This window comes from Diabrotica virgifera, chromosome 8 (assembly GCF_917563875.1).
Source record: "Diabrotica virgifera virgifera chromosome 8, PGI_DIABVI_V3a".
In the NCBI taxonomy this organism is placed as follows: domain Eukaryota; kingdom Metazoa; phylum Arthropoda; class Insecta; order Coleoptera; family Chrysomelidae; genus Diabrotica; species Diabrotica virgifera.
In genome coordinates, this window is record NC_065450.1 from 161,183,672 (window position 1) to 161,210,152 (window position 26,481).

Consider the following 26,481-nt stretch of genomic DNA (forward strand, 5'->3'; position numbering starts at 1 on the left):
TATTAGCTTGACAATTTCAATCATCAAGATCTTTATCCTAATGCGTGATATCACATAAAGCATAATAACTTTCTGACAAAATTTGGTATAATAGCTTAAAGCATCAATTCTGCTAGACCAGCGTGTATTAGATAAATGCGTTAAAGCCAGACTTGCAAAGTGTTGTTTTATGATATCCCAACGTTTGGTAGAAGCTAAAAAAAATGGGTAAGTGCTATTTTGATCCGCCTAAAATTTTTGTGAAAACCCTAGTGGCGCCCCTTAATTGCTAGCGCCTGTGTGCGCCGCACACATTGCACACGTGAACGGCGCGGCCCTGCCAACGTTTACTATTGGTTGATTTGTCATTGGGCCAACCCTATATTACCGCATCAATTGCTTATTAAGCAAACTAGCATCAACTGCATATAATTGGTGAGGTTTCTTTTAAACTGAAGGAGGCATAATTAAATATTTTCAGGCCTGCCTCGGGCTCTTCAGTGGGTTGAAATATATAAAAAATCGTAAACAATTCTTAAATGTTTCGATACATATGGACTTGTTGATCTTTTTGTTATTTCATTATGCCTTCGCCTAAATTTCAAACAATGATAGACTCTCTTTTGACCTGTCTCAGGTGATGCTGTTTTCAAGATAGTATTTTAGTCACAGGTTCAAGTAAATAGTTTCATTTTAAATGGCGGATTTAAAAGATTTTACCTATTTTAATAAATTATAATAATACTCTGGGCTAATTAGCAAAATTCATGGAAAAGTTATTTACCAGCAATTTTATTGCTGGAATCGAATTACAAGATCCTATATATTAATAATATAGGTATGCAAAGTCCGCAGATAGTGTGCTACTTTTTTTATAAACAAAATGGCGCCGAAAAATCGTATTTTTTTCAATTATTGCTCTATAACTCCGAAGATTTTAACTTTACAACAAAAATACTCAAATAAAAATTCACCGCAATTAAATTCTGCATAGAGATATGTTTTTCACGATTTGCTCCGACGAAAATTTTCCTCGGAAAATGCGGGTTTTCCTAACAAAAACTATAATTTTCAAACAAAGTTTTAGGTAAGTAATTATTAATCAATAATTAAATAGCTTAGTGACATCAAATATTTCTTGGTATAGATTGTAATTCCAGAAGCTGGTGAAAATTAAACGAATATTTTAGCAACAATTCAATTGTTAATTAACAATTTACGATCGCAATAATAACCAAAATAATCATGATACATTGATCAAACTTGTAAAGATTATAAAGATGAGATGATTGTTTAATATATTATCGACAAAATATAAATTTTTCTTTTTTTTTTGCATAATCTTTAAATTTTGAAAAAAAATAGTTATAATACGTTGGTCTAATTAGTAAAGTACAAAGAACAGTTATTTACCAGCAATTTTATTGCTTTAATCGAATTATAAGATCCTATATATTATTAATATAAGTATGCAAAGTCCACAGATAGTGTGCTACTTTTTTATAAAAAAAATGGCGCCGACAAATCGTATTTTTTTCAATTATTGCTCTATAACTCCGAATATTTTAACTTTACACCAAAAATACTCAAATAAAAATTCACCACAATTTAATTCTACATAGAGACATGTATTTCCCGATTTGCCTCGACGAAAATTTTCCTCGGAAAACGTGGGTTTCCCAACAACATCTCGAATTTTCAAATAAATTTTTTGGGCCAGTAATTATTTATTAATAATTATATAGCTTGGTGAAATAAAAACTTTCTTGGAATAGATTATAAATTCAGAAGCCGGTTAAAATTAAACGAATATTTTAGCAACAATTCAATTGTTAATTAACAATTTACAGTCGCAATAACAACCAAAATAATCATGAGACATTGATCAAACTTAGAGAGATTATAAAGGTGTGATGCCTATTTAATATTTTGTCGACAAAATATAAATTTTTCATTTTTTTGCATAATCTTTAAATGTTTAAAAAAATTGTTATAAACAAATTAACATTTCTTAGAAACTGTTTATTATATTCTAATTTTAAAAAATAATTAAAATGCGTATTTCATAGGTCTTGAAAATGAATGCTTTAAAAAAAATTCCAACCATTTGCAAAAAAGTTAGGAAACAGCAAAATAAATATACGATATCTTCATTGTTTATAATTTGTTTTAATTGTTTCAAAGCTTAAAAGTGAGTCTATGGTACAATCTAATTACTCACAAAGAATGTCAAAAATTAGTGCAATGGTTATATTTTAATCAAAGATTAAAATACTTTTTTTTGTAATTTTTAGCGCGAAAGTAGGCTTGGTACAGAGCCGGAGATAAAATGTTCACTCGAAGCGACTGACACGCTTAAACTCGCGCGAGTTGTGTATGTGGGCGGGTAGCTACGACACTGTATTATTCTACTTTCGCGCGTGTAAATTACAAAAAAATATATTTATAATCTTTAATTAAAATATAACCATTAAGCTGATAATCGATATTGTTTTATAAATAATTAGCTTGCACTTTAAAATCACTTCTACGCTTTGAAAGAATTAAAAAAAAATATTAACACCGTAGTAATCGTATGTTTATTTTGCTGTTTCATAACTTTTTTGCAAATGGTTGCAAAAAAGTTTTAAAGCATTCATTTTCAAGATATTTGAAATGCGCATTTTAGTCATGTTTTAAAATTATAATATAATAAAAACTTTCTGAGAAACGTTAATTTGTTTATAACTATTTTTTTAAACATTTAAAGATTATGCAAAAAAATAAAAATTTATATTTTGTCGACAAAATGTTAAATAGGCATCTCATCTTTATATGATCTCAAAGTTTGATCAGTGTATCATAATTATTTTGGTTATTATTGCGACCGTAAATTATTAATTAGCAATTGAATTGTTACTAAAACATTCGTTTAATTTTCACCAGCTTCTGGAACTATAATCTAAACTAATAAGGCTTTTAAGTCACCAAACTATTGAATTATTGGTAGATAATTACTTATCTAAAACTTTATTTGAAAATTAAAGATTTTGTTGGCAAAACCAGCATTTTCCGAGGAAAATTTTCGTCGGAGCAGATCGTGAAAAACACGTCTCTATGCAGAATTTAATCACGGTGAATTTTTTTTTTGAGTGTTTTTTTTTGTAAAGTTAAAATCTTCGGAGTTCTAGAGCAATAATTGAAAAAGACACGATTTTCGGGCGCCATATTGTTTATAAAAAAAGTAGCACACTATCTGAGGACTTTGCATACCTATATTATTAATATATAGGATCTTATAATTCGATTCAAGCAATAAAATTGCTGGTAAATAACTTTTCCCAAAAATGGCCTATTCTCCGATAATCAGCCCAGACTATAAGTATATGTTTTTTTAAATAATATAAAATTTTTAGATTCTTCAACAATGAAAACAGAAGCAATTGACAATGCACCTGTACCTAAAACTTAAAACTAGGTGCAATATTTCCTTGAATAAAAAAATAGAAATTCTTGAAAGTCTTAAAAAAAATATGTTCTCTGAGACTATTCCAAATCTACTTTAAAATTTATTACAAAAGGAGATTTAATGGAAATGGACACATCAATGTAATGAAGCTTTTCCGCTACTACAAAATGCTTTAAAGTCCTCTAGTTTATTTTAATCCAAATTTTGAACCTAAATCTACTTTACAATTTATTACGAAAGGAGGTTAAGTGGAAATGGACACATCAATGTAACGATGATGGCTTTTCAGCAACTAAGAATATTTCAAAATTCTCTAGATCAATTTAATTGCAATTTTGAGCTTAAATTTTCTGTGGGTGTGGCAAGGATTGGCATGAGTGCTATTCTTATTTACAAGTTACCCACAGGTGAGAAGAAAACTATAACTTTTGAAAATATCACAAGGAAAAATTCCTGTAACCCGCTGTATACCATAAATCACAAAAAATATAACCCTTATCTTGTTAAAGATAAATTTAGAATCCCTAAAAAGGGCTATGTCACAACAAAACGTTTTCGGAATCAATATTCCATTATCAGTGTTATCACAGGTTTACATGCTTTAAACCACCAAAATACAGGGTGTCCCAGACTAAATTACCCACGCTATATCTCTTAAACGAATAGAGATTTTAGAATGGGACAAAAGGTGATATATTCTACTTGTAATACACTTTAATATGGCGTACAAAAAATCATCTCCTAAATAATCATCCCTTAGTTACAACCTTTAACTTTAATTTTTTTAATAGCCCTCTGTATATTTTTTTATAGTTTTGGATGTGGTCTTTTATCGCCTATTCAACACATTTTTTGAAAATAAAATCGGTTCGTAAATGACCTAGAAACTATCAGTTTATTTTTGTTAAATTGTGTGTCCCAGACTAATTTATCCAGGCTATATTTCTTAAACGAATAAAGATTTTCGAATCGCACAAAAACTGATCTATTACATTTGTAATACACTTTCATACGGCGTAGAAAAAATTCATCCCCTAAATATTCATCCCTAACTTACAGGGTGCTATTTAAAAAAAAATAAAGTTAGGGGTTGTAACTAAGGGATGAATATTTAGGGGATATTTTTGTTCTACGCCATATTAAAGTGTATTAAAAATGTAATAGATCAGTTTTTGTCCCATTCGAAAATCTCTATTCGTTTATGAAATATAGCCTTGATAAATTAGTCTGGGACACATATTTAACAAAACTATACTGATATTTTCTTGGTTATTTACGAACCGATTTTATTTTCAAAATATGTGTTAAATAGACGATAGAAGACCACATCCAAAACTATAAAAAAATATACAGGGTGCTATTAAAAAAATTAAAGTTAGGGGTTGTAACTAAGGGATGATTATTTAGGAGATGATTTTTTTGTACGTCATATTAAAGTGTATTACAAGTAGAATATATCACCTTTTGTCCCATTCGAAAATCTCTATTCGTTTAAGAGATATAGCGTGGGTAAATTAGTCTGGGACACCCTGTATACGGGTAAAAACCCTTGAGTTGTTTTTAAACAGTTGAGGTTTTTGTTTATGTTTCATTATAACCAGTATCAAACTCATTTAACTTGTAAATTAAAATGAAAAATAAACTACAAGAATATTTATATGGCTCATCTAAATGGCTCTAAATTAGCTCATTAAATGGAGGGCATTAACTAAAAACAGTTTTTAATAAAAAAATTTATTAGGAAAGTTGTTTACATAGTAAATATACAAAGTACAGTGTATTAGAATACTATTTTGTAACAGACAATGTTCAAATGAAGAGTAATAACATAATAATAGCATTAGACAGAATGTATTCTATTCGTTATTTTGTGAGCAATAGAAATGAGAATAGTCTATACATTTTACACATTTATTCAACGTATTCACGCTTACAAAATACAAACTTTTCGGAGGACATTGTGGAGGCACACGCATGCAAATACAGTCAAACCCGCTTATTAGAATACCTCTTAAAGGAATATCCCGGTTTAAGGAATAGAAATTTGAGGTCCCGAAACGTTCCTACTAGCGACCAATGATCGGTTATTAGAATATCCCGGTTATAGGAATACTTTGGATTGGCACGAAAGCTATTCCAATAAGCGGGTTCGACTATACTATATTTGACACAGTATCTTCAATTTTTACCTCAATTGACTCGAAATTTTTTTGAAGTTATACTTCTTTACGCGCGATATGAGGGTGAATTTTTATATGTTAAAACCTACGATCCCGGCGCATGTGCATTATAACTTTGTTCTGATTGGATGTTCAAATGACATGTCAAAAATTATTCAATATGGCAGCGGTGGTTTGGACGGTTGACGGTTTGGTTATGTATGGTTGTTGCGTTTTAAAATTTGTGGGAAGAGAAACAACAAAGGTTAGTTAATAGTTATACTGCCTTTTTAAATAGTTTTCATATTATATTTTTGAAGTTATACTTCAAAATGTTTTAATTTATGTATGTATCAGTCCAGAAAAGGTGTGGAAAGAATATATTAGTGTTTTTAAATATATTTTTCTACAAACGTGTTAAAAATGCAATTTTTAGGACTCCATAGGAGCGTTAAAAATGCTACTTTAAGGCACTAGTGCTTTAAAATTTTTAAGGTACTGCAGTTAAAAGTTAATTGTCAAATTGTGAAACGTCAAAATATTTATATTTCATTTATTAACATTAATATTAATATGTAATACCACTTTCGCAATTTGAAAAAGGTGGTTTAAAAGGTTTTTTATTATAATTTTGTGTCTTTGTATTTGTCTTCCTTGGGCGTAAAATAATAAAACATCTATTTTTATATTTCACTTGTCACCGTGATGTATAATTATGTATATCTGAAAGGTAACTAGCATGCGGCTTGATGGCCTTGTTGGTAGAGCATTGGACCAGAGATCAAAAAATCGCGAGATTGCGGGTTCAAATCCCGGACGATTCCTATTTTTTTCTTTTTTTTTTAATATTTGGCATTGTTAAATTTTGGTTCATTTTTGGTAATTATTGTTAATTTTTTGTATTGTAACTGTTAAGTAGGTATATTTATTTCGTTGAAATTATATTATAATAGAAGTATAACTTCTTACGTGCGTACAAAGTACACACATATTCTTTTTTTTTAATATTTTCAACCAGACGTCTTACTCTCGACAGTCTATAATGGTGCACTCTCCTTGGAGAATCTTAATTTAAATTTACCGTGAAAGGTTTCATAATGTGACGTGTCAAAGGAAAAGTCATAATTATCCGCCACCAAGTTATAAGGAATTGATTTTTCACGACCAGGTAAAGGTTTGTCACTTGCTCGAGCTTTTTTCTGAAGTCTGTGTTTTTAAAAACGCTTTCGTCAGATTTTCGACCTTGGCAGCCGATGTTGACGTAAATAAAATTGTAGTTACTGTCCACAACAACTGTCATGAGCACAATACTATGGGTACCTTTATGGTTGTAAAACTCAGCTACTGTAGTTTACTGGCCGTTGTATTAAGATGTGCTTGCCATTAAGGGCTCCGATACAGTTTGTACAGTTGTTGTCACATTTCTCTATTAATGGCCTAACTATATACAAAATTATAACTAATCCGATTGTCAAAGTTGCTTTTTGACATCCTTGTAAAGTCTTTAAAGAACTCATTGTCGTTGCCTTATAAATCCTTTAGAATACAAAAATTACGAGTTTTAAAATAACTCTTCATCCAAGTTGTTCGTCACAATCTTTTACGTTAAGTTTTAAATTTTCTTAGTCCTACATAGTTCTACTAGTAAAATAGCGTTACTTTTATCCATCGTGAATAGACTAAAAGGCACTGTATGTGGACAGGATAAACGGATGCGCTTAGCGCACACCGGAAGGCATGCCTTAACGAAAGTTGAATTGAATGTTGAAAGGAACGTTCAAACGCATGTTGAAAATGAAAGCGCACCAGTATGGACATAACTAAAATTTTGTAAATAGAGCTTGGAAACAATGTCACAAAAAATGATGTAGCCTCATGTTCATGGTGGAGGGCGACAACGGAGTACCAACCCTGTTGGTTGATGACCGATATATGCGAATTATTGCTAGACGAAACTAATAGGCCTGAAAACCGCGTACTAACAAAGTTTATTAATAGCAAGCTGAAAATTTGTTAACAGCTTAACGGTGTCTAGTTGGACAAACTTTAATGTACGGGAACACTGGAACAGTGGAAGTTTTAATTGTAGAACAAGTTACATATTTCGATCGTCAGACTACGAAACCGTCCCAATGTATCTTGTTGGACTCTGTTTGTTTATGATCCAGTTTTCCACCACTAATCCTATACAACCGCCAGACATTTTGTTCTGCTAGATGCAATATTTGGCTTATTATAAAAAGTTACCATTTTCTGTAAAAGAATCGCTGCTCTACAGTGGCTCATACAGTGCTTAACAATAACTGATAAGGATCATAATTATTATTTCAAATATGTTAAACGTTTGTTGACGTCGTAGTACTTTTTCATTGGTTACAGTTGGAAAAAATATATATTTTTTTGAATATATATAATAGACAAGGCGAAAACGGCGGGTTCGAGGGGAAAAATATTCCCATGAGATTTTTTTGCATAATCACGTTCGTGAGACATCCCAGAATAAGGTTTAAGAAGTCGCCCAAGTGAAAAGTGGGCCAATTTTTTTTTAACAATTTTTTTTATATCAAATTGCAAGAATCAATATTTTTGACCCGAACAATTTTGTCTTTAATTTTTTGGACCATTCTGGACAAAAAAGGTCTCTTATAATTTTTCTCTAAAGTTGTTCGTTTTCGACTTATAAGCAATTTAATATTGAAAAAAACGAAAAATGGCGATTTTCAAGGCTTAATAACTCGGTTAAAAGTTATTATTATGAAAGTCAATATATGACTAAATCAAAGTTTGAAGCCCCCCCCCCCCCCTCAAGATCCTGAAGAAATTTTTGTCATTATTATATTACTAAGCTGTTATTTTTAAGTAATAATAATAAGCGCCATGCACGTGTGCGGGGCTGTAAATACTGAGTGCGAGAGAGAAGCTATTCCAGCAGTCCAAGTGTGCATCTTACTCGCACTCACATTTACAGCAGCGTCAATACGATACAACCACTCATTGTTATTAATTACAAATAACAGCTTAGTAGTAAATGAATGACACATATTTCTTCAGGATCATGTAACGGCGACTTTAAACTTGGATTTAGTCACTCTCTGACTTTTAAAATAATAATTTTTGACCGAGTTATTAAGCTTAAAAATGGCCATTTTCGCGTTTTTTAAATTTTAATTTGCATATAACTCGAAAAAGATCAACTTTAGAGAAAAATTATAAGAGACCTTTTTTGTCCAGAATGGTCCAAAAAACCTAAAAAAAAATTAGACTGGGCCAAAATATTGATTTTTGCAATTTGATTAAAAAAATTGTTAAAAAAAAAATTGGCCCACTTTTCTCGTGGGCGACTTCTTGAACCTTATTCTGGGATGTCTCACGAATGTGATTATGCAAAAATATCTCATGGGAATATTTTTCCCAACGAACCCGCCGTTTCCGCCTTGTCTATAATCAAAAACAAACATAAAATATTTTAGCACGAAAAACAATTTATTTAAATAATGAAACATTGTAGTAATTTCTACAAAATTTAAAATACCGAGTTAATTGACCTACAAACATTAAATAAAAAGTAAATTTATTGAAAATGTTTCTTGGTAAAGGGTGTATTTATTTAAAAAGCCCATAAAAAGGCTACAAATATTAAAACAGAAAGTTTTCTTCTGTAACAAGTGCATCATCAGTGTTACAAGAATATGCTAAGCCATCAAAAAATACTAAGGTTTAAACCTTTTAAAAATAGACTAAATGTCTTACATAATTGGAAACAATAAAATCCAAAGGATGGATATAATCCCTATAATGGATATGGCCTTAGGGCAACATGACTTCCACACGTGGTAAGTGGATTGCTAGGTAGTAATGACCTAATTATCTACTACCTATCAATCCACGTACCACGTGTAGGAGTCATATGTTGCCCTAAATCTATATCGATAGGGATTATATCCATCCTTTTTATTTTATTATGTTTCCATTTATGTAAGACATGAATGTCTGGTTTCACCAACAGATCCTAGGCTTAAGACGAGAATAAGATAAGAATTAATGTAATATAATTATAATAAAATATAATAAGAATATTACTATAATATTAGAGATAATTGATACAAACATAAGAACAGAAAATTATGGTGCACCGTAAGTGATATGGTCCAAGAGCTGTGAGACATTTTTGAGTAGGTATTTTAGGCAACCTGAAAATTTTTCAGGTGACTCTTCCATGATAGCCTAATACAAAAATGCCGGTCTGGCTGGAGGGTAGCGGTTATTTTCCCCAAAAATCCCCCCCAAATTAAAAAAAAAAAGGGTAAAAATTGTTATTACAAAAAATATCATTGACGTGACTTTAAAGTACATTTAAATATTCAAATAGATATAAAGAAAATAAACAGGCCAGGCGATTTGAGGGCGATTTTAACTTTGCAAGATACTTGCATGGGCGCCTAAGGATTATTTTCAGGGGATGCATCTGAACTTCAGAAGATTTCATCTGAATCTGTACATACTATTAACAAGTATAAAATATACAACTATACATGCAAAGCTATGCACATTCCTTCCGGACAGGGAAGTACAATTATTATTTTGACAGGGTATTTTTTAATATTAAAAATAAATATTCTAGAAAAGACAGAATTTTTTTTGGTGAAATTTTCCAACTGCCATGTGATCAAACAAATTACGCGTACATATAAATGAAAAGCGCTATAGGTAAGCAGCAGTGTGAGAAAGAGCGTATACCGATAGCTGTTTGCGTTCTCTGTTGTACCTGAGCGAGTCCGTTCGCTCTAGAAAAATCACGTGACCTGGCGATCCCATGTTGTTGTGCCTCGAAACGTTACGAGTAATTATTATATATCATAGTTTTTTAAGTAACTTTTTCTTAATTAAAGGAAAATAATACGTACTATACAATAGATTTTGCAAATATGATAGAAAAAACAGATTTATTATTATAAATATATAGGTAGAAAATTATAAAAGTATAAACTAAATTAATTCTGTGTCCGAATCTTGTACTTCTTCTTCAAACTCCTCATCTGAGCTTAAATACTCACTGTGTTCTTCTTCGTCAGACTCCCCTCGAGACTCAGATTCCTCTTCTACATGATCTGTAAATAGTTGTAATATGTATTTAGAATTAATTAAAAATTAATTAGCGATAATTTAATTGAATTACTACGTATTCTCTGTCCTTTTATACGGAGTCGAAGCCTGGACAATCACGGGCGCATCTGAAGAAAGACTTGCCATTGTTGAGATGTGCTGTTATTGAATAATGTAAAAAATATCATGAACACAACACGTAACAAACACGGAAACATTAAGAAAGATGAAAAAGGCAAAAGAAATACTCAACACTATAAAGGAAAGAAAAATGAGCCAAAATAAATATTCATTCTCTTCTTCTTCGTCAGACTCCCCTCGAGACTCAGATTCCTCTTCTACCTGATCTGTAAATAGTTGTAAATATGTATTTAGAATTAATTAAAAATTAATGTATAACTAATACTTAATACTTTTCCTTATATTATAAATTACATCACGTTTTTATTTCTTAGTATATGACCAAAGTAGCTCATTTTTCTTTCCTTCATAGTGTTGAGTATTTTTTTAACTTTTTATCTTTATTAATATTTCCGTGTTTGTTACGTGTTGTGTCCATGATATCTTTTACATTATTCGATAACACCACATCTCAACAATGGCAAGTCTATCTTCAGATGCGCCCGTGATTCTCCAGGCTTCTACTCCGTATAAAAGGACAGAGAATACGTAGCAACTCAATTAATTAATCACTAATTAATTTTTAATTAATTCTAAATACATGTTACAACTATTTACAGATCATGTAGAAGAGGAATCTGAGTCACAAGGGGAGTCTGATGAAGAAGAAGACAGTGAATATTTAAGCTCAGATGAGGAGTTTGAAGAAGAAGTACAAGATTCGGACACAGAATCAATTTAGTTTATACTTTTATACTTTTCTACCTATATCTTTATAATAATAAATCTGTCTTTTTCTATCATATTTGCAAAATCTATTGTATAGTACGTATTATTTTCCTTTAATTAAGAAAAAGTTACTTAAAAAACTATAATATATAATAATTACTCTGACGTTTCGAGGCACAACAACATGGGATCGCCAGGTAACGTGATTTTTCTCGAGCGAACGGACTCGCTCAGGTACAACAGAGGACGCAAACAGCTATCGGTATACGCTCTTTCTCACACTCTTGTTTACCTATAGCGCTTTTCATTTATATGCACGCGTAATTTGTTCGATCACATGGCAGTTGGAAAATTTCACCAAAAAAAAGCTGTCTTTTTAGAATATTTATTTTTAATATTAAAAAATACCCTGTCAAAATAATAATTGTACTTCCCTGTCCTGAAGGAATGTACATAGCTTTGCATGTATAGTTGTATATTTTATACTCGTTAATAGTATGTACAGATTCAGATGAAATCTTCTGAAGTTCAGATGCATCCCCTGAAAATAATCCTGGGGCGCCCATGCAAGTATCTTGCAGAGTTAAAATCGCCCTCAAATCGCCTGGCCTGCTTATTTTCTTTATATTTAAATATTTAAATTTACTTTAAAGTCACGTCAATGATATTTTTTGTAATAACAATTTTTACCCTTTTTTTAATTTTGGGGGGGATTTTTGGGGAAAATAACCGCTACCCTCCAGCCAGACCGGCATTTTTGTATTAGGCTATCATGGAAGAGTCACCTGAAAAATTTTCAGGTTGCCTAAAATACCTACTCAAAAATGTCTCACAGCTCTTATACTAATACTTACGGTGGTCCTATCTATAAGCTCCGCTTATCTAAGCTGGAGCTTACGATCTGTTGGTGCAACCAGGCATTAGTCTATTTTTAAAAGGTTTTAACCTTAGTATTTTTGGATGGCTTAGCATGTTCTTGTAACACTGATGATGCTCTTTTTACAGAGCGAAAACGGTTTGTTTTAATATTTGTAGCCCTTTTATGGGCTTTTTAGATAAATATACCTTTTACCAAGAAAAATTTTCATTAAATTCACTTTTTATTTAATGTTTGTAGGTCAATTAACTCGTTATTTTGGATTTTGTAGAATATAATTTTATGTTGCATTATTTAAATGAATTGTTGTTCTTGCTAAAATATCTTATGTTCGCTTTTGATTATTTATATTCAAAAACATAAATTATATTTTTTCCAATTATAACCAACGAAAAAGTACTACAACGTCAACAAACCTTTAAAATATTTGAAATAATAATTATTATAAAAAAAATAATAATTATGATCCTTATCAATTGTTAAGCACCGTATGAGCCACTGTAGAGTAAAGATTCTTTTACAAAAAATGGTACCTACTTTCTTATAATATCTAAGCCAAATATTGTATCTAGCAGAACAAATTGCCTGGCGATTGTATAGGTTTAGTGGTGGAAAACTGGATCATTAACAGTATCGTCACACAAAATTCTAGCAGGCATTTTTGAATCCTTTAAAAAGACAACTGTCAGCGAAGTTGCAAAGTCACTGAAGATACGACCGGATAGACTACCATATTGTCTATATTTATACACAAACTAGTTTTTCTGCTTGTCATAAAAACTTTATTTTTGCTGCAATAAATGTAATGTAGCACTACATACAAACAAAACAATACTTTTATAAATACACAGCGGCAACATTAAATTAACACCTTAAAAATAAGACATGTTAGATGTCTCGAATTTCCTATACTAAGTTTACAATCAAGATGCAGTAGAAATAAACAAACCAAGACACGTTAAAATGCTAATAGGAACACTCCCAATCATAATTTACAATGTATATATGTTACGGTTGATGTGATAAATCAGGTCTGTATTAATAATTACTGGTAAATATTAATAGTAGCCGTAGCAACTGGTCAATGTGATTAATAATGCCTTTATAATTAGATTTACCGGTTATTATTAATACTTTCCTAACAATTATTCTGGTTAATGTAATTAAAACACATTTTGGGCTTCACTCTTATTTATTTATGAAATTTGATAATAAGTTAAACACTTAAACAGAATTTTTCAATAAAAAAAACTCAACTAGACACGTTATAACTAAAAACTAACTCATACACACGCATGAGGCTTTAAGTTACTAGACTATAATTACTTGTTTTTATAGGAAAGGCTCTTGTGGCACTTAGAATTCCTAGACTACAATTGCAGTGGCAGAATCCTTGACTGGCTAAATTCGAATATTTACGAACGCGCTCACTAATACTTATCTGAGTATCAGGCTTTTCATTGACTGAAATAAGTGTTTCCTTGCAGGTGGTAAATTCGTTTCTTGCATGAAGTTGGTTTAAAATTAAACTTATTGCCTAGCTTGTATAGCTGTTCATCTATAACAAAAATAATAATGGCAATAATGTTTCGGCTATCGGCCTTAGCTCTATCAACTTCTGGAATTTGCACTCTTAACAGTTTGACTTACTTTTTCTACAGGGAGTCTATCATTAGAATGCTTTTGCATTCTGTCAGATTCTTTTACAAGTAACTGTTTAGCAAGATCCCAAGTCTCCTGAATTTCCTTTTAAAATTTTTTCAGTTGCAGTGCTATATTCTTCGTCTCTCTCATTTTCTTTAATGCCAATATTGGCATTTTCTTCCTCATTGACAGCAATTATCGCACACGCATTATGTTCAATTGGGCTGTTAGTGTTACCTTTATCTTCAATATTCGCCAACTTTGAAAACTCGGTTGTACTGTTGAGTTCCATATCACCACGGTGCTTTGCTCCATTATCAACGTCATCAGAATGATCTGTTATTATGGCTTCTAAATCTTCTGATTTCGGATAAAGTTCCAGGAGGTAAGGATGTTTTTAATCCTACTTTAGCCTTATGTATTTAATACATTAAATAGTGTATTACACATTGGCGCTGGTATGCGCTTTACGCCGTATTTAGCCCTGGTATGTCGCAGTGACTAATAAACCTCCCTACATTACCAGTCGATTTGATTAATTTTGGAATATTTATTACTTTTACCTAGTTTGTATTAATAGTAACCGGTAATTATTAATATTTTCCAACTATTAATAATTTCCAATTAATCATACTTACCGTAACATATACATTGTAAATCCCAAATCGTGATTTCCAAAGGCTTACACATTCTAAATTATGACTCGTGAGTGCTCCTAGTATCATCTAAGGTGTTTTGTTTGTTTATTTCTACTGCACCTTGATTGTAAATTTAGTATAGATTTGCCGTCCAATTTGAGTGAATTTTTTAGTATGTTATAGCCTTATTATTTAAGAAGACCGATGTAATGATATTGCTGCTAGACAAGTTAGTGTCATTTTATACTGGGTGTAACAACTATACTGTGTTTTTTCCTTAAAGTTCGGAAAACCCTGTGAAATGTTCTAGCATATATAAAATATTGAAATTAAAACTAAATTGTAGCCTTGGGCTTTCTTAACATTTTTTTAAATTAATTCGCGTATGTTCGATAATAAAAGAGATATGTACTTTTATATTACATATAATGAGGTTTGCTATTTGGTCTTGATCAATGTTATTCCAAATCTCAATAGCTACTGCTTGTACCTCTTGTAAGGTTCTAGGTGGTGGCAAACGCTGTCGTAGTCTTCTGTCAATTATGTCACACAAATGTTCCATCGGGTCAAGATCAGGACTATGCGATGGCCAATGCAAAGTGCGAAGATTTACTTGTAACTATTCGATTAGAGTTTGTGAACGTGAGGTTTTGCATTATCGTGCATTAGCAAAAATTTTAGCATTTTGCAAAAATATACCAATATAAGGAGCCGATAGCATGGTCTAAGTCCTTTACTATGTAAGATCACTGATTGAAAACACTACCGCATTTCCACCAAACAACAAAAAAAATACAGACTTAACTAAAACTTTAAAAAATATTAACTATTTTTAAAGGAAAATAAGCCACAATTTTACTAAAAATATTATTTTATTAACGTTTCGACATTAATATTAATATTTTTTTATTTTGACTACGGCGTCCTATTTGGACGTCGAAACGTTAATAAAATAATTTTTTTAGTAAAATTGTGGCCTATTTCCCATTAAAAATAATTGATTACAAAAAGTCGACAAGAATAGCTACAGAACAACATTAAGAAACCGGTATGGGCCTAGCGTGAGTCAAAATTTAAATAATATATCTACTAATCTTCACATAAAATCACACACTTTTTGACCGTTAACAATTTGACATCTATTAAATTGATAATACCTCATAGCCTATGTAGGCTTTTCTATAAAACTAAGCAGAAAATGAGGATTTATTAATGAAAACCATAGCTGGTGGTTAACGTAAATAAGTTTTTTATTATCCAACGTAAGAAAATTAATCAAAAAGTGTTAATAAAGCCTAGGGCTAGAATTGAGTTATAATTTCAATATTTAATATACGCTTGCGCAGGGGTCACCAGTTATGTTCCCTAAGGGTCCGATTCGAAAACTTATGAAACATTCGGGGTCCGGAATTAATGCAGAATCTCTGTATCTGTTTGTTCTGATTCGGGTTCTTTGGGGATTTTTTTTTAAATATCCTCTCTTAACAACCCTGAAGGATGCCGGGCGAAATTATTGGGCAGAAATTGTTTAACAATTTTTTTAACAAACTCAAAACATTACAATAAAAAATGAATAACCATTTTTAATTTCGTTGCAATGCGAAAATACAGCCGCACCATATCCTAGTATAATCAGAGAGTGCAGCAAGCACCTCTACCGGTTTCTAAACTTATTAGTCTCTCATCAGGAGGCACATTTGCTGCTCTCTCTGACCCAACCACGACAACCGGCGTGCAGTTACGCATTGCAACGAACGAAATGACAGGGATGCCCTAGCGGAAACTGCTAGCGACAGACGAAGTTTTAAATCTAATAGCACATAAAATAACACCAAAAATATTATTCTACATCCTACCAGATTGAAAACAGGAGGAACCTTCTCTGGTAACACCTCCGAGGCTTCTACAATTTGCAAGCCATAACGCATTCTGAGACTAAGGAAGATGAGGGAAAACATTACCTTTTTTGTCCCCAAAAATATGTTTTTAGCATTTATGGGTCATCTTAAACAAAATAGATCTGTCTTATTTCTCAAAAGTTAATAGATTTCGAGTTTTAAACGATTTAAAATCTGAAAAAAGCGAAAATAAGGACTTTCGAAGCTTGAAAATTCATGTGTGAATTTATTATTTTTGAGGTTGTCAAGTGCCTAAATTGAAGTTTAAACATTTAATTTCAAGATTCTGATGAGTAATCGGGGCTTATTTCCTTATTATAGACCGTTGTTTTTAATTGTTTAAGAAGTTTAAAGTGAGTTTAGTGTAACTGATTCTCATTAGAGGGTTCAGATATTTATCTGTTAGCTGAGATTTGTAATGATTTTTAAAAAAGTTCATTCTTAAAGAGGCGACTTCGCACACATAAGTTGAGCCATAGAACATAGTACCTACACAATTTCATGGCCAAACATTTTCAAGATTGCCAAACAAAATATTCTGAATTTAACGGCTATCGGCACAAAACTAGCATACGGTCCGAATGCGGACCGCGGTCCGCCAATTGATGACCCCTGCGCTAGAACGTTCCACAGGGTGTTCCGAGCTTTAAGGAAAAAGCACAGCATAATTGAAGGGTGAAGGAAAAAACAGGGAATGTCACATTTTATGCGAAATTGAGATATTGATACTTTCTAACAGATATTTTATGTATTTATTATTTACAGTAGAGTGGTAGATAATAACTTGGACCGTCCAATAAATATGCCTGTTTAAAATAGTACTGCGAAGGAAAAAAACTGGAAATGTCCACGCGTGAAAGATAAAAACAAGGCGAGTCCACTTGAAAAAATCAAAAATTAACTACGTTTTTATTGCGAGTTTAATCGTTTAGTTTCCTTTGTTTATGTTTGTTAGAAAGTTCTTCTTCTTCTTCTTAGGGTGCCAGTCCATCCGAACGTTGGTGATAATTCTGGCTATGATGACTTTGTTAGTTGCTATACGGAATAGGTGTGTTGAGATTTTTCTACACCATACTCTCATGTTAGCAAAGCAGAGTATTCTTCTTCGTTCTGGGCCCTGTTTCCTTCAATTTTACCTTGTAAACTGGATTGGAGTAGCTCGTATCTGCCTTGATTTCTCAAGTCCTAAGTACGGCCCTTCACGATGTTGACTAAATCAGCGGTTGTGTTCATCTTCCGTAGCTGTAGTACTTCTTTATTGGTGACTTTGTCTGTGCATGGTATCTTTAGGATCCTTCTGTACAGCCATAGCTCAAAAGCCTGAAGTGTTAGAAACGGCACGTCCTATAAAGTTAGAATTAAGCCTAATGGAGTTTCTCAAGAAATCAGTGTGTGTTTTAAAGCATTCATGTCAATACATGGTGTAACTAAGGGCAAAATTGAACACTTACAATAAAAATTTAAAAGCTACAGGAACTTCTGGACAATACAAACGTGGTAAGCATGGTTCCCAGCATAGAAAGTTGCATCCAGAATCGCGTGAAGCAGTATATAACCACATAAAGTCTTTTATAACTAGAATATCCTATTAAAGTTTACACGAATCTAAGAAAAAGTATTTACCAGAAAGTTTGAACATTACAAAAATGTTCAACTTGTTCAAAGAAAAACATCCGACTATCAAAGTTTCTTACGTTATATATTATCAGCAAATTTCGTTTGCCCTTTGGTTACCCAAGATCAGACACATGTTCAGCATGTGGTGAATTCCAGGCGAAATTAAAATCATTAAATTATGATAAGGTTGCTGCAGAAATTCGCAAATTAATAATTCAAAATGAGTTATACAAACGTAAGACACAGACATTCTATAATTTTAAAAAGGCTGCTCTCAAAAAGTCAAAAAAATCAGGCGACCATTGCATTAAACTATAAAAAAAATGTATTTCCTTTTGTTATATTATAATTTTTATTGCCATTATTATTGTCATAATTTTGTTTTCAGTCTTTCTATCAGCTGGTGCAACTAATGTTTGTAACGTAAAATATAACGTGATGTTTGGACAGTCCTTGTTTTTTTTTCAGATTTTATTTGTAGTTAGCTACTTTTTAATTTTTTTTATCTCTGTTCTATAAAAATTTGGTTGAATTGTGTTTGTGTATTAAATACAATGTACTTTAAGTTTACTAAATAAACATAAATACTATTTCTTCAGTGCAATGGTTTATAGATATGTAGTCACAAACATTAAATTTCCTATTTTCTCAAAACAAAAATAACGTGACATTCCTTGTTTTTTCCCTTAACCCTTCAATTGTTGCACCCGGTATAAAATTACATCTTCCTGTCTAGCAACAATATTATTACATCTGTTTTTTAAATAATAAGACTATAACATACTAATAAAATCACTCAAATCGGACAACATTATTAGGATATTTGAGACATCTAACAAGTCCCATTTTTAAGGTTTTCTCTTAATTTTGTCGCTGTGTGTATCTTAAAAACTGGATATTTGAGATATTATGTTTATGTTTATGTTTTCTTTAATTGTTGTAATAATTAGAAATAAAAATCGCTAATTTCTTACTTTTTGGTTCTTTTAACCTTTGGTTAGTCATAGGCGTTCATATGTCAGGTTTTTAAAAAAATACACTTTTCTGAATAAAGTGTCATATTCTCTGTAAAAGCTTTTGTAATCCATACTTTATTTTTTAAGCCTCATTAAACCAAAAAATTATACCGGTCAGTCTAAAAAGTATAAGATATTAAGGAAATATGTTAATATATAATAATGGAATAATAAAATTATTATTTGTAAAGAATGTCCAAGTAATAATTGCAATTAGAAGAGTCATCAAATAGAGAAAAAATACAAAAAAAAATTATTTATAGTCGATTCGCTAAACTCAGACACAACTGGCTAGTGATTTTAGTAAATAATTTTGCCAATTTGGTTAAAATGGCAAAAAATAATTACTAAATAGTTAATAACTACTAAATAGTTAGTAATTTGGCCAATTTTGGATGTAATAGGCCAATAACCTACTAAAATCACTAGCCAGTTGTGTCTGAGTTTAGCGAACCGACTATAAAAAATACTCTGTCACTTTTGATTAAAAAGAGGTATAATTCCACACATGAACTTAAAAATCTGGTTTGTGTAACTAGTCCAGGAACCGAAGCTTTTCAGCTCGCAATTTTTACAGAATGGACCTATTTGCTTGAAAATGTAAGAATACGTAGTGGATAGTTCAAGGATCAAAATCTATATCATGCCGGAAGGCGCTTTTACCATGATGGTGGTTGCCACCCCATTTTGGGGATGGAAATTTTTTATTATATTTTGACCGCAAAAGTTCATAAGAACATTCATTTTAGGCAAAAAAATGTACTATACATTTTTTGATAAAATTATTATTTTTCGATTTATTCGCTATCGAAAGTGTTAGTTTTATATCGAAAAATCAATGTTTTTTATTATTTTACTCATTTACGATTCACTCAATTCTTGCCATAGAAAAAATTGGTCCAAACCAAATTCTTGGGAAATAAAATAAATAACTTACAATTTCATATTTACACACATTTTTTTGTATCTCTGATGCTAATCCTTTAATTCTGAAGAAAATGGCCTTTTTTATCAAACTATAAAAATCCCTTATTCGCTTCTAACTCCAGTTTTTTGAAAACTAATTATTATAAGCCAATCAAACTTCGGGAATCTATTACTAATATACAAATAAAGTAGTATGAATAAGGCCAATGACTAAAAACACCGCTAACTTACATTATTAAGCTTCCAATTGGTTTTCTCCTTTTTTTTTAATATATTGATTTTTTAACCGTAACTGTTTTATTTTTGATCCTAGGAAGTTTGGTAAAAAAGAATTTTGTAGATCAAGATCTCTACAAGATCTATAAGGCTATTAATATTGAAACCCTTATAAAATCCTAAGTCGCAAAAAGAGGTCACTGTAAAAGGGTTGGTAAAGGCAATTTTTGCACGTTATTACAAGTTATAATTGTCAATACCTCACTCAGTTTTTGCCATGAAACAAATTTTTGCTAACACTCTTGTTGGGAATTAAATAAGCTACACTTTTAAATTGATATATTTTTTCATATCTCTGATGCCAATCTTTCTATTCAGAAGAAAAGGGCATTTTTTACCAAACTACAAAAATTCGTTATTCGCTTTTGACTCCATTTTTTAAAAACTAATCATTCTAAGCCGCTCAAACCTCTAGAACCTATTAATAATATGTAAAGACAGAGGACCAAATAAAGTCAATGACTAATTAGTTTGGTAAGTAGGGGGAAGTTTCCGATCAGTTTTTCGCTGAAAAAAATAGGGACTGACATTCTTTTCATAATAAGTCACTTAATTTTTGAGATAGAGACTTGTTTTTATTTCTGTAGATAGGATATTTTTAAATACTTTAAATTAGTTTGAACAAGTTATCTTCGAAAAATGCATAGTTTTACCGTCCTTTGAGTTTGAAACTACAATATTTAGCATTTGACGAAGAAGAGTTAACATATAATAAAGTATAACTCGATTACTATTGGTCTTAAAGAAAATAGTTAAAACTGTTTTGTTTATTTTTTCAAAAGGTACATTTTTGTTAGGCACAGTTGTTTTTATAAAACGAACACTTTTTAAGTTATTAGCCGAAAACTGATTAAAAACATTGATTTTTTCGATATAAAACTAACACTTTCGATAGCGAATAAATCGAAAACTGTTAATAATTTTATCAAAAAAAGTATAAAAAGTTTTTTGCTTAGAATGAATGTTTTTACCAACTTTTGCGGTCAAAATAAAATAAAAATTTCCACCACAGAGATGGGGTGGCAACCACCTCCATGATAAAGCGCCTTTCGGCATCACATAGATTTTGATCCTTGGACTATCTACTACTTATTCTCAAATTTTCAAGCAATTCGATCTATTCTGTTAAAATGGCGAGGTTTTGTCCTGTTTTAAGCTTCATTACTTGGACTAAACGTTGTAGTACGCAATTTCCTTAAAAATAATTCCCTTAACACCAATCTAAATCCGTTTTAATTATTTTTATCAAAAAATATAATATAGATAAAGATCATGTCACGGCTACTTTATACTGTGATGATCTTCACACAAATATTTCTATTTTAATAAATTTATTTTTAACCTCTTAATGTGATTTTTTTAAGAAATCGCTTGATCTTTTATACGAGTTTTAAAAATTAAACCACTTACTTTCTTGTTTCGAAAGTATTTCAATTAAACTCGCAATAAGAGCAAAGTATAAAAAACAAAGAAAATCTTGGCCAAACTTTTCCTAATTCCCAGAAAACAACTTTTTACATACCGTCTTAATTTTAAAAAATCCTCACCGAAGTCCAATGAAAATAGCTTTATCCCCAATTTTCTTAAAATCACCTTAAGAAAAACACCTATCCCTTACAAACACATCAAAAAGTTTTTCAATCTCGGAGACAGTACGCGCTTTCCTACCGATTATCCAAAGAAATTTCCCGACTTGGTCGCGATTGTGCAGCGCGCGAAACTTCACTGTGGAACTCCCGAAGTTCGAGTAACTCCGCCAGCCGCTAAATTCCTACTCCACCAACTCTCGACATCGTTAAATCCATGCGCATAAATTTTATTAACTGATTCTCTTTTCAGAGGATTTCTTTCATTATTGTAGTTGGTTTAGTCATAATGGATTGATATCGTTATTATTTTTGGGTTTAATTGAATTTCCGAATAATATTTTGGTCGTTTTCCCGTTTCAGACGGCGTTCATGAAAGTTTAATTGGCTTTTATTCTTTTCGGATATCATACAATTTTAATCCAAATAAGCAAATAAAATTCATGTTTTAGCATCAAAAAGCTGAGCTACGGTTAATATTAAAATGATATAACTTTGATAGTTTTTCTTATAATCTTGTACAAAAAATTCTTGACACCTGAAAATATTTTACTGTTTATCTTGTAAAAATTGGTGACTATTAGACAAAGAAAGCAGTTGAAATCAGAAAAGAGTTTATTGTAAATGACCAACGAAACGGTTTTATCTTGCATGTATTTTAATGTAATAGAAGGAGTAATGTAATCGTTTCTGCTTTCTTTGCAAATAATTAATCAGAATCATCAATGGCGTTCGTGAGTTCCTTGCTGCGTTTACTATTGTATTCCGTATTTGTCGGTTTTGTGCCAATATTTCCCATTGTCTCACTACCATTCACTCCAAATCTTCTCTGACTGCATCTTTACACCTTTTACTAGGCCTTCCTATAGACCTTCTCCCACCTGGCTTTTCCCAAAATACATTGTTTGTAAGTTAATTGTCGTTACTGCATCTCACAAACCCTGTGCATCTGAGTCTATTGGCTTTTATATAATTATCATAATTATCTGGTCGGATATTACCTGACTAGGTTTTCCTTTCCGAAGAGAGACGATACTCGTTATTGTATCTGCGCCTGCATTCGTTTATCACGCTGTCTGTGAAAGGGCCATATATCATTCGAAGAATTTTATATTTCTACATCAGCAATTTATTGACTTCTATTTTTATTAACGTCATATTTCGCTTCCAGTCGCGACTGCTGGTCGTATTATGGTCTTGTTATCTAAATCTTAAAGATTTAGTTCAGATCAACGGGAATATTCAAGACATTGATAATATCTTCAATGTGGTTTCAAGTATAAAAGATCCAAGACCGACCAGATCTTCCGTGCGAAGATCAGATGTTTCTTTTTCACAAAAGAAATGTTACGAATATGACAGTGTATTTGTTATATGACATATCCCACTCCCTTCGACTCTTGCCCCCCCCCCCCCAGGGAAAGTGTTTTGGTCATCGTGATGTCTTGTATTGTCCGTCTCCAAAGTATCTGTCTCTGACCATTTCCTTTTGACTTATCAATAGGTCTGTTGAATATTCCTGTAATTTGGTCAATCCACATTGTTGGGATCTTCTTCGCGATCTTTGGTTTTCTACCTTTCCTTGCAGAATAAGTCTTTACATATGTTTCACATTCCTACTCCATCAACTATCGACGTCGTTAAATCCATGCGCATAAATTTTATTAACTGATTCTCTTTTCAGAGGATTTCTTTCATTATTGTAGTTGGTTTAGTCATAATGGATTGATATCGTTATTATTTTTGGGTTTAATTGAATTTTCGAATAATATTTTGGTCGTTTTCCCGTTTTAGATGGCGTTCATGAAAGTTTAATTGGCTTTTATTCTTTTCGGATATCATACAATTTTAGTCCAAATAAGCAAATAAAATTCATGTTTTAGCATCAAAAAGCTGAGCTACGGTTAATATTAAAATGATATAACTTTGATAGTTTTTCTTATAATCTTGTACAAAAAATTCTTGACACCTGAGAATATTTTACTGTTTATCTTGTAAAAATTGGTGACTATTAGACAAATAAATCAGTTGAAATCAGAAAAGAGTTTATTGTAAATGACCAACGAAACGGTTTTATCTTGCATGTATTTTACTGTAATAGACTGAGTACTGTAATCGTTTCTGCTTTCAACATTTACCGTTGGCAATCTGTCTATTCGGTTATTATCAACTTTCGTACTACGTTAATCGACCTATTTTAACCTCAAGGCGCATTTAAATCAAAGCGAACACGAACGAACGAACGAAGGAACGAATTCGTAGGTTTCGCTTGGTCATTCGTTCGCTACAAAGTAGGGCCATTTACATTGAAGCGAACGTTCGCATTCGTTGATGATCGGGAGTGCATATTGCCCGCAGATGTTTTTAAGATGGGCCAGTGCCAGTCACACATTGTGTTTAAGTTTATTTTCGTGTTTCTTGCTGGGTAAATTTTAATACAATAATAGCTTACAAAAATAGCAGGTAGCAGGTATTATACGCTGTTTGAGGGAGCTTAAAAAATAATATAATAAAGAACCAGCTTTCTTAAAATTCTTCCTCGAAAAAGTTACTTGTTCTTGATATTATGACTATATTATTTTCAAATAATAAATTGTAAAATTGGTGTATCAAAATAAATTTGCTTTTAATTAATTTTAGCAATTAATTTGATTTGGTTAATTCATTAGTGTTTCTGGGTTGAAATTTATCCAATAAAAACATTAGGCTTTTAAAAGCAAACCACTTCGAACCCTCTTTTTGTCTTTCTCGTCTAAATGATGCCAGAAGCAAATTCATTTTTTTAGTTCAGAGACATCACAACCCATTCCTATAGAAATGTTAAAACAAGCATCAGTTTTTCTGTTTATTATTTCATATAGCTTCGATTTTGGGTTTCATAGGCATATTCCATATTGCAAAATTATGATTTCACAACTACACAATAAACAACCCTCTCAAACTAATGTTTGTAAATAAATTAAATCAGTACTTCTAAACGAACTCGTTCGCTACCGTCTATCCACTGTCCACATTGAACAACGATTTCCTTTGATGATTCGCTCACTTACCGACATCGGTTGGAACATGTGCGAATGCGAACGAATTCGTTCGGTCGTGCTCGATTCGCTGTACAAATACAATAAAGTTAACGAACGAACTCGTTCGTTCGTTCGTGTTCGCTTTGATTTAAATGCGCCTTCAGATATCTAAGGTTAAGCTATGGCCCGTTCTTTACAAAACACCCTGTATAAAGTTTACTATTATGTAGTTGGTAACTAAGCAATAAAAACACGATAATGATTTTTAGTATGTCATAAAAAATAATAAATTAAAACGTGTCACATATTTGCCTTCCTTAAAAGATTCTTACAAATATTTGTAGTCTCAATGTTATTTATTGGCCACTATTTATTTAGAATTTTCAATTTCCGTTAGATATATAATATTATCGATAGTACAAAGCGGTATTCTTAGACCTAAATAACCTCTATCAATCAAAATCGGTATCGTGGAATCGCCTCAAAATAATATTTGTTGTTTCATTGTTCAACCTAAGAATTCTTTTTCATCGACCTGAGGATGAAACATTTTGCACACAATAGGAGAAATCAGATCTCTATGGAATTTTGGTATAATAATCACTACACATTTTCGCACCAAAAGCACAAGCATTGGCGTAGGGCAAAAACTAACAATAATATTGAGTTTTATAACTAGAGCTCGGGAAATATGCAAAATGCATATTAAGTGCATATTTGCATATTTTGGATAAATTTTATAAGTGCATATGCATTTATTAAAATTGCATATTTTCAGATTTTTTTACCTCAAACAGAAAAGTTAACCACTAAGAGAACTAAACCACTCTGTGGTGACATCCGTAATCTCTGCCTTTTGCAATTTATAAGGCAAGCAGACGACGAATAAAGGATACGAAGGGGACTCTACAATATGCAGTCACATTTTGTTAGTGAAAAAATTTGTTAATGTTAAGTGATGCTGAGCCATATATGACTAAAGGTGGACAATCTTTAAAATTATTTTTATCAAATTTGTTACTTGTTTAGCACACGCTTTAAATAGAATAGCAGAAACTGTAAGGACAGACTTTTCCAATGGCCAATACCCTTGTATCAAATATAAAAAAATATTTTAAAAGCTCTTATGCGAATAGGTACAGGTATAGGTCTAAAGATCACTTACCTAATGCGACTTCACCACCTGAACCTGTGATAACTAGATTGAGAACATGGTTTAATTCTTTAAATTTCATAACCGATAATTTTGAGAGAATTAGAGACGTCATTTGTAGTTTAGATGTAGATAACTCAGGTGCTATAAAAAATGTGTGGATGTATTAAAAAACGTTACTAAAAAGTAATTTGACACATATCCAAACCAATTTTGTAAATATTGCTGAACCAATTACTAAATTCGAAAAGCGAAATATTATTTCATTAGACCAAAGTATTGAAATTATCA

At 31.5% G+C, this 26,481-nt stretch overlaps 1 protein-coding gene across 2 annotated transcripts in view; it reads right to left on the bottom strand.

Moving 5' to 3' along the window:
- Positions 1 to 22,163, bottom strand: part of LOC126890528 (uncharacterized) — a 512,073-nt gene extending 489,910 nt beyond the window's left edge. Inside the window, exon 1 of one of the 2 annotated variants that reach the window (XM_050659532.1) lies at positions 21,979 to 22,163. The gene's annotated coding sequence lies outside the window, so the exon portion shown is untranslated. Of the gene's footprint in view, positions 1 to 21,953 lie in introns of both variants that reach the window. The other variant, XM_050659531.1, reaches the window with a different exon arrangement.
- Between the last annotated feature and the right edge of the window lie 4,318 nt (positions 22,164 to 26,481).